The 11,662-nt window shown below is 39.2% G+C and overlaps 1 long non-coding RNA gene across 1 annotated transcript in view; it reads left to right on the forward strand.

The window, feature by feature from the left end:
* The first annotated feature begins 11,242 nt into the window (after positions 1-11,242).
* Positions 11,243-11,662, forward strand: part of LOC119616979 — a 2,797-nt gene continuing 2,377 nt past the window's right edge. Inside the window, exon 1 of the long non-coding RNA XR_005233097.1 lies at positions 11,243-11,491. This is a non-coding gene — a long non-coding RNA (uncharacterized LOC119616979). The remainder of the gene's footprint in view (positions 11,492-11,662) is intronic.

An 11,662-nucleotide genomic window follows, 5' to 3' on the forward strand; every position in this document is an offset into this window, starting at 1 on the left:
CACACACACACACACACACACACACACTCATTTCAATTTCCTCTCATCTTAACACACATGCAAGGGAAAGTTTTCAGCTCTATTCCTTTCTCACTCCCTCTCGCACACACACACAGGGGAGTCCAGCTTTGACTGAGAGAGAAAAGAGGTGGTGCTACACAGAATAAAGAGCTATAGAAAAGGAAGATGTGTCACAGTGACCTTTGATGGTGACAAGTTTGAGAGAGCTCCCATAAAGCTGCTGTCTTTTACTTCTCCAATGTCTCTCCTTCTTCAGGTCTGGAAATATTTAGAAGATGACCTTATTTTGTTTACTGATGTGAAAAAAAAACAGTTCAATTTTTTTCTGTTAAGATATAAATTGAAATATTTCATTATTGTCCCCTGTCAATGCTAAAGGGGTAATGTTTTTTGTGTTGTGTACTCAAATAAATCATGAACCGCTGTCCAGATTTCAATGAAATTATCAGAAAGTAATTGTTGGATGTACAAACTAATTCAGGATGGCTGTCACAGCTAACTGGTCTTGGAAAATACAAAGATGAAAATACCTCAGCCTGTTTTGATCAGAATCGTTTATTGCCATTTACATTTGCACATACAGGGAATTTGCCTTGGGGTCATGGTACTTTACAAATATTTTAAATTTAGTTCACGTACCCACATACATACATTTATATTTATAGTTGCAATCTTTAATGCACGCGACAGAGTCCTGGATGAGTATATCCTAGAGAGATGGCAGATTGCAGCCAATCACCTTCTTAATAGACCTGATGATACTCTGTAACCTGATTCCTAAAGAATGCAAAATATACATCTAAGGATATCCAAAATGAAATAATTAAAACACTGGCAAACAAGGTGCTTGGAGAGGTCAAGAAAAATATGAAAATTCTGATTCTGCAGGGTTGTCTCGTGATGGGAACAGTAGCTCTTTTGAGTGAACTGAATCCCTAGAATCAGTTCCTTAAAATGATTTGTTCACTAAATCCTTCAATTCACACATTTTATTATGTATTTATTTAGTTAGTTTAGTTTATTTGTTTTATGCCATACACCATAAAAGGTGTCCAGCCCCCATGGGCTTATAAGACAGAGACCAACATCAACATGCTTCAAACATAAAGTGTCTTTTGAAGATGCCAGGCTTTTAAAACATACTAAGCTAACTGAAATACACAATATTTAAATAAATACTGTAGTTTATCTTCATCACTCATAAAAATCCAGGTAAACATTGAGAACTTTACCAAACACTTAATTTCTGAGAGTCGTATACAAAGGACAATAAAGTAAGAAGTGCATTTTATTTTCAATTTCATTTAAATCACACAGAGAACATTTTCTATCCTCCTCTGGGACTGAGTGAAATCGTCCAGTTTCTAAAGCTAGAGGCAAAGTACCTTTTGGTTTTTTTAATGTTATCAGCCTTTGTGCTTATGTGCAAAACTGTCTACGTGACACAACTAAATGTCAGAGTGTTTAATGCAGTTCATTCCTATCGTATGAACTCTCAACACAAAAGCTATTAAAGTTCATGCTCGTGTCCAAATTTTCAAGGTAACTCACACAGCAACGCCAGCTTTGGCACCCTACAATCTTTGTGCTATGGTTAAGATGTCATTTGCCTCAGCTATGTGTTATCATGTGTTTACACTATGGATTGGACCGGTTCTGGCTGACTCAGTCCACACCCTTTGCGTTCTCTTAATAAAAAAAGATAGCTCATGCAGAGGTCAGAGCTTCCCGGACAGCTACCTAAGGAAAAGCTGCTGTTTTGGAACTTCTCCTTTTGCAAGAGCTTTCAGAAAAGATAAACAATCCCCTCCATGTAGTTTCTTTTATCAGGTTAAGTGAAATATATACCCAACAGTACCTAATCTAAGTTTTTTCATGCAGTACAGGAATAAACATCACCACTTCCAGCACAGTACTAAGCAAACGAATCACTCCTCAGCTGCAGTTCTCTGTTTCTGCGCATGCACAAATTAGTAGTACGTTTACTGAATGAATCCTTCCCCTGCTTTCTCTGACAGACTCCTCTCTATGTGAAGCTGAAGTTAGCGAGTGCCACAACACTACAGCAGCAAGCAACACGTTCACTAAACATGAACTAGAGTCCTCTTTCTTTTCTGCTTATTATTTTTACAACCTAAGGACCCCCTGCCCCCCACCCCCGCCTGGGAGTCTCACTTACTCTTCTACTGGCAACTCTCCTCTCATTACTTTATGTGTACCTCAGTCTGTTAAAATAATGAGGACAGGGTGTGAGCGTAAATTTTCATGAAGCTTGACTCAACATTAGCAGTTAGTTTAGATAAACCTATGCAGCTCCCAAAAGCCGGAAAGCAAATCCTCACAAGCAGGAAACAGTTGGAATCACTCAGGGCAGAGTCAGAGTCAGTGTTTCGTCCACTGAGTGATATATGTAGTTTATTAGCAGTGAATGAATCTCAAGTAATATTCGCTCAGGTGTCAACAACAGTCCCTCCCGCCCGCACGGTGTATACCGCTGTGTTATTTAGATTTACATCATGAGTGAGTCACAGAACGTGGAAGTTTCACTCTCGCTGAACTGAACTGAACTTTTTTTTTCTTATTTTATTTCTCAACTGAACTAGGTAAAGAAAGAATCAGTAAATAAAGTGATCTGGTTCAGTTCGTTCACTCAAAAGATTTGTTTGTGTGAATGCAGAAAATGCGGAAAATTTGTCTGTGATGACCCGATTTGTCAGCAATTACATGCCAGAAGAGCATCTTATTGGGTTGGTTGACTTGGGTCAACTTGATGCAGAGTACATTATCTCTGAGATACTGACATGCCTTTCTGATGCTGGCTGCAATGCTGACAACATACTTAGACAGTGTTATGATGGAGCTCCTGTGATGAGTGGGGTAAGAGGTGATGTATAAGTTCTGCTCCAAAAGAAGCTTGCAAGACATGTCCCATACATCCACTGCTTCAACCACCAATTGCACTTAGTGCTTGTGCATGCCATGCAGAATGAACCATGTGCAAAAGGATTTTTTGACCTCTCCAGTTCACTCTACAGCATTTTTCAGCATCACTATGTGTCCAAGAAATGTGACGCACCTAAACTTAGAAGGCTGCCTCATATTCGATGGACAAACAACTATAAGGTGACAAGGTACATTGTGGACAATAAAGACCAGATTGTCTGTATCCTATTTGAGATGAGAAAGGATGATGATGCTGCAGTTGACCTGTGCACTGAGGCATCAGGCCTGCTCTGTGAAATTGAGAGGCAAGACTTCTTTAGACTGGAAAGTTTCTAGTGCGGGTGCTTGGTGTCTTGAAACCAGCCAATGTAATACTCCAGTCTCAGATAGTGGATAAGTGCAGTGCTTCTGAGGTTGTTGGTGCAGCACTGGAGTCCTTCAAAAACATCCAGGACCATGTTGATGAGTAGTGAGGAGAGTTGTCTCAGGCTGCTGCTAGGGATGATTCACATCCTCTGAACAGAAGAAGAACAATGAGCAAACACCTTGGTGAAAGTGTTGTGCTCTCAATTGTGGGCCATACAGACTCTGGTGAGCCAACAATTCCCCCCCCCCATCAGTCTTGAAAAAGGTCACTGCTCAATATCCTTGACAGGGCCATTTCAGAAATGGAAAAAAAGATTCTCACAGAAGAATGCTGACCTGATGAAAGCCATATCCAGCCTTGTGCCCAAATCTAAGTAAAGTAAGTAAACTTTATTTATATAGCATATTTCACAGACATAAAATCACAAAGTGCTTAACAGAAAGGGAAACAACAATATAAAAATCAGTGAACAAAATTAACAAAAAGCCAGACTAAAGAGATATGTCTTGAGACTTTTTTTTGAAAGAGTCAGTAGATTCGGAGCAGTGTCATTCTAAAGGACAGCGTTCCAGAGCCTCGGGGCCACCACCTGAAATGATCTATCACCACAAGTTTTAAAATGAGTTCTAGGTACCGACAGCAGCATCTGATTAGAAGACCTCAGAGTCCTAGACGGGCAGAGATGGGGCAAATCTAGTGCATTTCTAGATTTAACCCTCTGCTCAGCTGAATGTATGCTGGTGTGTGAATTCAGCAAGGTGGTATTGAGTCCATCTGAAAGTTGCACATTGATAGCTCTCCAGGACAAACCTTGGACATCAACATTCCTAATCCATAACATTTTTTACATAAAATGTAATAACATTAGTGACTATTTTTAACATCTTCAAGACCACACTGAAAACAAGCAATAACATCCACATCCTTTCAAACAAGAATGTGGTGTAATAGCTGCCTAGTTTAAACCATGTCCGATACTTAAGTTAACTGACATCAGAACAGAATAGTAAACATTAAGATCCAGATACATTAACCCTCCTTCAAAAAACACTGCACAAATGTGGTGATCCAAATTGAAAAAAATGAAAGAAAACTGTGAAAGTGTCCATGAACAATACTACAGTAGCCTACTACTGTTATCCCCCCTCCCCCACCTGTATTGTTTTCCACATCAAAGCAAAGAGATAAACTATCTGACTTTATGAAATGTCAACAGTAAAACCAACTCCCAAAATAATAATGCTCATCAAAACCTCATCAGTAAACACCCTCCAGAAATACCAGTCACAATTGTTACCCATTAAACTCTGTATTACTTGTGGCTTTAATATGCACAATGTCCCAAAACAAGTTCGAAAAGTCCAGTCCCTTGAGGTTAAGCTTCCAAAACATGGTGCTCTTCTGTTCAAACAAAGACAGAAAATAATGTCCTGTTGCACAACATGCTATTGTCTTTACTGTGAGGTCTGAAGTCTTCCAAACAAAATCTGAACTTTGGGAGACATCTTGTGTTGGTCAAGTTTCATAAAGATTTTTTTAAACACTTCAAATGTAAAGCGTAGAGGCTTTGGATAAGCCAGGTTAAGTGCATATACTGTATCAAATCCAGAAGCAAGGCACATGCTGAGGCAACTGAAGTCAGGTCATGCAACACCTCCACTGTGGTGATTTGGCTTTTTTCTGGGTTTTGTTTGTTTTATTTTTATTTTAGTTCTTTGGTTTATGTTTTGTTTCTATTCTGTTATTTGGTTGGATCTGCTTTTTGTTTTGTCTCATGTTAATGTTTCATTTTCACTCTTCCCCAGTCACGCAGTTGCCTGTTAGCCACGCCTATCTACACCTGTCCCGACTCTGTAATCATTCCACCTGTTCCCACTCACCTTGTTATCCTCAGTGTTAAAAACCCGGTCACTCTTTCCATACCTCGCTGGTCCATTGTTTGTTGTTTGTTAGTTGATGTTAGCTGTCTGTTTGTTTCTGTTCTGTAATTCTATTTATTGTATTAACCTGAGGATGAGTGTAACTCTGCACTGGCTGGCGAGGTCATGGGAGTTTATGGCGTAGGTGACTGCCTGCACCAAGTACGAAGATAACGAGGTCTGGAGGAGTCAGCTAATTAGGAACCGAAACCTACTCGAAGAAAACCACCTGCAGAAGATGGAGAAAAACAAGTCCATACACAGGGTTTCGGAAAGATGACCAAAGGAGGATGGGCCAGTTCTTTGTTCTGGTTAAAATGTTATGTTTTAGAGATTTAACTCAGACATCTTCTGCTGTTCCTGCTGTGAGCTGGTAAGAAGTGTCTCCCTTAGTACTAAGGCTAATAAATCTTTTAAACTGAAGATACTGCTTCTGACCATTTTTTACTCCTGGTTTCTCTGTGCATTTTCCGGTCCGTTGTGAGGAGAGGTTTTTTAGAGTTTGAGTTTCATTTAGGTAATATTTTGTCTCCTCAACAACCCCGTGTATTTCATATTATATCAATAAAGCATATTAATTTGAACTGAACCTTTTTTCCTAATTATAAGCTTTATGATATTGAACAATTCCTTTATGAAGCAAATATGCCTCACCTTATATGGTCTGATGATTCTTGGTTCCAGGCCTGGAAAGTGGGAAAGAGAAATTAACGCAAAGTTCTTATAAATATAAACTGCTTTTTTTTATTTGCCTTTTCTTTTTTAAGAGAAATGACAGCTGATGGATAATTAGCGCTGTCAGGATATTATGCATTTTATATCATGTCGCCAGTAAGCAGCATGACAAAACTGGAAAAAATGGCTTCGGTGACTGCAACTCACAGTAATTAGCACAGTGCAGTTGCATCACATTAAATTAGTTTTGCGTATAACGCCAACACCTCCGTAATTGTAAGTTAAGCTTACCCATAAAAAACAACTTGTCCAGTAGTTACTGCTTTAAAGTAAGGTCTGGCCACCACTGCAACACATTAGCTGTTCCCACACTTTGACCCAGTCTAGCGCTTTCCACCGGAACACGCAAGCAGTCCTCTGAATAAGCAAGTGACGCCAGAATCGAATTTTCACCTGCACCAACCCTGAACATCTACTACAGTCTGAATCACATATAATGTTTGTCACTACATACGTGACTTTCAGCTTCCAGCTCTTTAAGTTCTTTAGGCTCAAACTAAAAGTACACACAAAATAAACGTTCACTAACTCACAGAGTAGTTAAGTTCAAACATACTGAGATTTGAAGCCTGCCGAACAGCGCGGCTAATTACATGATGATGATACTTTGACGTTAAACACAGTTCACGGTTTCAAATTTAATATAGAAAAAGTTTTACACTGTTTAATGAATACTTGATCATGGTGGGTAGCATACTTACTGTTTTATCAGAATCCCGTAGACCAGTGTTTCTCAACCTTTTTTGGGCCAGTGCCCCCCTATCCATTATCCAGGCCTCTTACCCCCCCTTCCCTCCCTCTTTTTTTTTTTGTTTGCCTGTTTACATGAAACAAATCTTTTTAATTCATGGACTTATAAAATATAATACCTGATCTTGGGTATGGCCCATCAGAACATCTCTGTGGGCCATTCTCCACCATGTACTGCCTCAATGAGTCAATGAGTCCCCCACTTCCTGTGGTGAAGGCCATTCAGATGGATCTTCTGAGTAAGACCTTGCCCCAACCCTCTCTTCTGCACCTCTCTGTTCCTCTCTATCATCATCATCATCATCATCATCATCTCCACCTCTCTGTTCCACTTTCTCCTCTGTGGTGTTGGTCTTGCCATGTCTGCCTGCACTAATTTTCCCAAACTGACCCAGTAATGGTCAGCAGAAATTCAAACCCTCCTGGGCATCTAGGTTTTTGTGGCCTCACTAGCTGAATTATTCCTACCTGATGTCATCTCTGCTCTCCTCTACAGCAGCTGATCACTGACCTCATGTCTGTCTCCTTCATTCCTTCTCTGTGTTCTTCTCTAAGTCATATGGTCAAACAAGTATTATTTAATAGCTTTAAATAAATTACACATCTTGCTAATGCACTTTTTAAATATAAATAACATTTATATTAAATGAATCACCTGGTATTAAGTGGCTGTTCCTACACTTCCAGCTAATATTAGACCAACCTGTCTCCTTCCTGTCTGTCCTGATTCTTTCTCTCAGTCCTCTCAGCTGAATAACATGAACTTTGTGTTCAGGAGGTTTAAAAAAATACAGCAGTCAAACTACATATAAAACACATGAAATCTTAATTTTAAATGATATCCTTGTTGCTCTGTAGAGTTATATCCCAGAGGAGACATTTAAACTCCCAACTTTTGTAATTTATCTGCTTTATGATTCACCATCAAGTTCAACAAATGATTACTGTCTGAACAACAAAATAACACAAACAATTTCCTTTATTTTTCCTGTCATACTGTGCTCTATTGTAAATACTGATCAGTAAACAGTTGTAACCTGAACATTTCCAGGCCCTCTTGATGCTCAGACTGTCTTTCAACTTTGAAAAGCTTTTTTCATTTTTATCCTTGTGCCTCTTCAGTTTTCTGCTACTCCATCTTTAGCTCTCTGTCATCAGATGACAACATGATTCAAATAAAAACAATCGTGCTCCGGCGAGTGCTCGAGGGGAATGCGACAGGAGGGGAGGTGAAGGAGCGGAGGGGCGCCTGATCAGTGACGTGTCTCTGTTATGATCATATCATTTACACGGAGACAGCTGGTAAAAACAGAAAATGCTTCTGGATTTGCGCCACTGTGGACACAGAGTGGAGCGGGTCTCCTCTCTGCTATGAGATTGACAGCTGTCAGTGCTTGGGAAAGTAGGCGGGGCTTACAGCATGCTGAGGACAGGAACTACAGAATGATTGGTGCTTTCACACATGTAGCCGCCAACGTCTCCAATAACACAGAAAAAAGTCAGTAGATTTGTCGCTAGTCGCTTGAAAAAATGGCCAGACGGATCTGAAAACTCCCTAAATATAGCGACAAAGCTGCTAAGTTGGCCCCTATTGTGCTCCAGCCCGTGCGGAAAACTTTGCGCGGCACATTGGTTCCTGTTCAAAAAAGGGCGTGTGCGTGTGTTTTTAGCGTGAGAAATACAAAAAGTGGCGTGTGAGCTTCACAAAATGCGTGTCTCACGGTCTATGCGTGAAACTTGAGAGCCCTTCTGTTATTCATAGACTAATAAAAGATTGTGACTGATGATAAGACTTTAAAGTTCACAATGACACAAATTAAGCTGCAGAGAAAAGTAGCAGCGGTGTTAGCCGACATCGATCCGGTGTTACACCGGCTGATGCAGCTGCTGTGATCCACTTGTCAAGCTGTAGGTCTCTGGTTTTAGATTTTTTTTTTTTTTTTTGGTTTGTGTTCCTTACTTTGGCACTGCTGTTCCACAGTCATGTCAACAAAGCATCTTGTCCAGAAAAGAGTTAATGTGCGTCTGGGTGCTGGACGCTTTCAGGGAAAGTCCAACAACAGAATATTGCTCTTGTAAATGTTTAACCTCAGCAATAACAATGCGCTCACGGTGTATCCTTCAGAGAAATTAACCCATGTAAGAGAAATAAATAATTCTAAGGGTAATACCACTAAAGTATGCGTTCTTTTCTCAAAGTTTACAAAGTAACTGCCATGTGGGACAAATTATAAAAACGATATTCTGATGTCCCGTTCTCCTGAAGGCAGCACGGAGCTGCGCCGAAGAGAAACACCATCGATACAGTTGCAGTTCTGTGCCGTTTTAATGTTTTAGGCCACAGTATTTTTGCAAGTAGTTCAAAGTTTAAACTGACATTCTTGTGAATCTTTGGTGTAAACTTTACCTTCAAGCAAAAGCCCACCAAAAGAATATCAGCGCCCCCTTTTTGAAATTATTGCTGCCAGCGCCCCCTGTCATCCTCTCAACACCGGTACCGCCCCCGTTGAGAAATGCTACCGTAGCCAGTCGATGGTCAGAAAAAATGGCGGCTACACATGCGGTCAGTACAAGAAGTGGATCTGTCTCGGGCAAAGCTTACGTAATGACGTCAGACGTAAAACTGCAATAAATGTAATTGTTTCACTTAAACTCAAAGTTAAAAGTTCGTTTTAGATAAAATGTGTGAATTTTAAGTTATTTGAACTCATGAAAGTAAGTTGTCATAACAAAAGCCAAAAGATTAAGAGAGGTTAATGTAAATAAGTTCATAACTACAGCTCAAATACACTTTTTAGTGTAGCAAGCTAAAGAAACGCTGTTTGATATTGGGGGTAAAAAGAAATGGAAATGATTTCAAGGTTGAACGTAACAGCAGCGGTGTGGGAGCACTTTGGATTCAAACCAAATGACCAAGTTGAACCGCTCTGTGAACCCTTTGAGACCCTTTTTGACCCTCTTCTCTATATAAAACTAATGATAATTACTCTTTGAAGGCCAGTTTAGTTTACAGAGTTAATAATTCGTACTGTTTTGGTTAAATGTAGGTTTTATTTACATTTTTTTTTTTTTTAGTTTTTATTTAAGTGCATTCTTTGTTAACGGAGGTTGAGAGTCCATTTCGGTTGTTTGGTTTATTTTGTGTTCTAGTTCCAGTGTTAAGTGTTCTTTTGAAAGTAAAGTTTATTAATCTTTGAGCGGATGTAATTGGACTATTATGTTATTATCATTGCATTAGTTTAAAACAGTCTCCAAACGATATTATCGTTTATTGCAATAATTTCTGAAACAATTAATCGTCCAGCAAAATTTTTTATTGTGACAGGCCTAGTCTTCAGCATCGTGTGAGAGTTTCTTCTCCATATTGTCACAAGTCCTAACCCCCTAACTTCGTACCATGTTTTATGAGAGAAATAGGAATTTGGTGATCTTGGCTTCTGAGAAGACCATTACAAATAACCTGGACATGAATTAATTTTTTCACAGGGAAACAGGAGACTGTTGTTGTAGAGTGGAGTCAGGCCAAAGAAGAGTGTAGTGGTAAGAAAGGTTTTAGAGTAGTTAAGTTTGAAAAAACCCAAAAGAAATTTTAAAAAATTATAAAATGTTCTGGTCTATATATGTTGTGTTTGTTAATTTTGTTTGTTTGAGAAAGTCCTTGGTGATATTGTTTTATATTATTTTTTTATTCTTTGAGGTTATTGTCACTGGGTTGTTGTTGATGTTGTTGATTGTGTGACCCCCCACCAAATTTTTTAAAAGCAGAGATCCCCCCTCCCCTCCTCCACAATAAATAATTTGGGGAAACTATTCTTTTAAGCAATATAACAAACAAAAAGCGAATCAAACATTTTTTTAGGCAAAATGATAAATTTGCACTTATCAAAAATTATAGTAATTCTATATATCAATATCTATATAGACAGTAGATATTGTCTTTTTTCAACTCTACATCATTGGCCTAACAGTAAAAGTGACAGTCTTTTGTTGAGGAAACAAAATATTACCTAAATGAGACTCAAACTCTAAAAAAAACCTCTCCTCACGACGGATCAGAAAATGCACAGAGAAACCAGGAGTCAAAAATAGTCAGAAACAGTGTCTTCAGTTTAAAAGATTTATTAGCCTTAGTACTAAGGGAGACACTCTTACCAGCTCACAGCAGGAACAGGAGAAGATGTCTGCCCGCGAGCCGTTTTACTGCGTTTTCTATTCAAATCTGTCCAGTTTTTGCTACACTTATTGTTTTTATAAACTTAAAATTTCAAAATGGCAGCGTTTTAGCGCCACTTTTGATTGACGTTTCGTCTGACCAACTGGGTTGCTCTCTGCCCCCCCTAGAGCCCCTCTAATTTCCCATGCGTAAAGTCATGAAAGTCTCCTTCCCTCATTTGCAAGCCTATAGCTCCAGTCAGTCAGCCCCCAAGCCGGTTCTGACACCACAGGCGGGTAGCCAATGAAATTCCGGTCACGGGATTTTTCTGGGAGGGGGGTTGGAACTTTGCATGACTCCCAAATCAGTCTGCATATAACGGTCTAACAGAGAGGCTGCTTCATGCGTCCTGCGCGTAAATGCGGTGAAGACTGTTTTTTGGACTTTTTTCGACATAAAAGCTGGTGAAATGACCAAAGGAGATAAAACACACAACAGAAGAAGTTCTGGAGCTGGTGAAGAAAAGAAACAGCGACTTTTTAGACGGGATTTATCTGATAAAAAGAGTGATGCCTTTCTCAAAGGATAATACGTCCGTGATCAGTAAGTACTAATGTTTTTTTTCACAAGTGCTCATTGTTTATATGCTGCTTACTATTTACAGGTGCTGGTCATAAAATTAGAATATCATGAAAAAGTAGATTGATTTCAGTAATTCCATTTAAAAAGTGAAACTTGTATATTATATTCATACATTACATACAAACTCATATA

This window comes from Kryptolebias marmoratus, linkage group LG4 (genome assembly GCF_001649575.2).
Source record: "Kryptolebias marmoratus isolate JLee-2015 linkage group LG4, ASM164957v2, whole genome shotgun sequence".
In the NCBI taxonomy this organism is placed as follows: domain Eukaryota; kingdom Metazoa; phylum Chordata; class Actinopteri; order Cyprinodontiformes; family Rivulidae; genus Kryptolebias; species Kryptolebias marmoratus.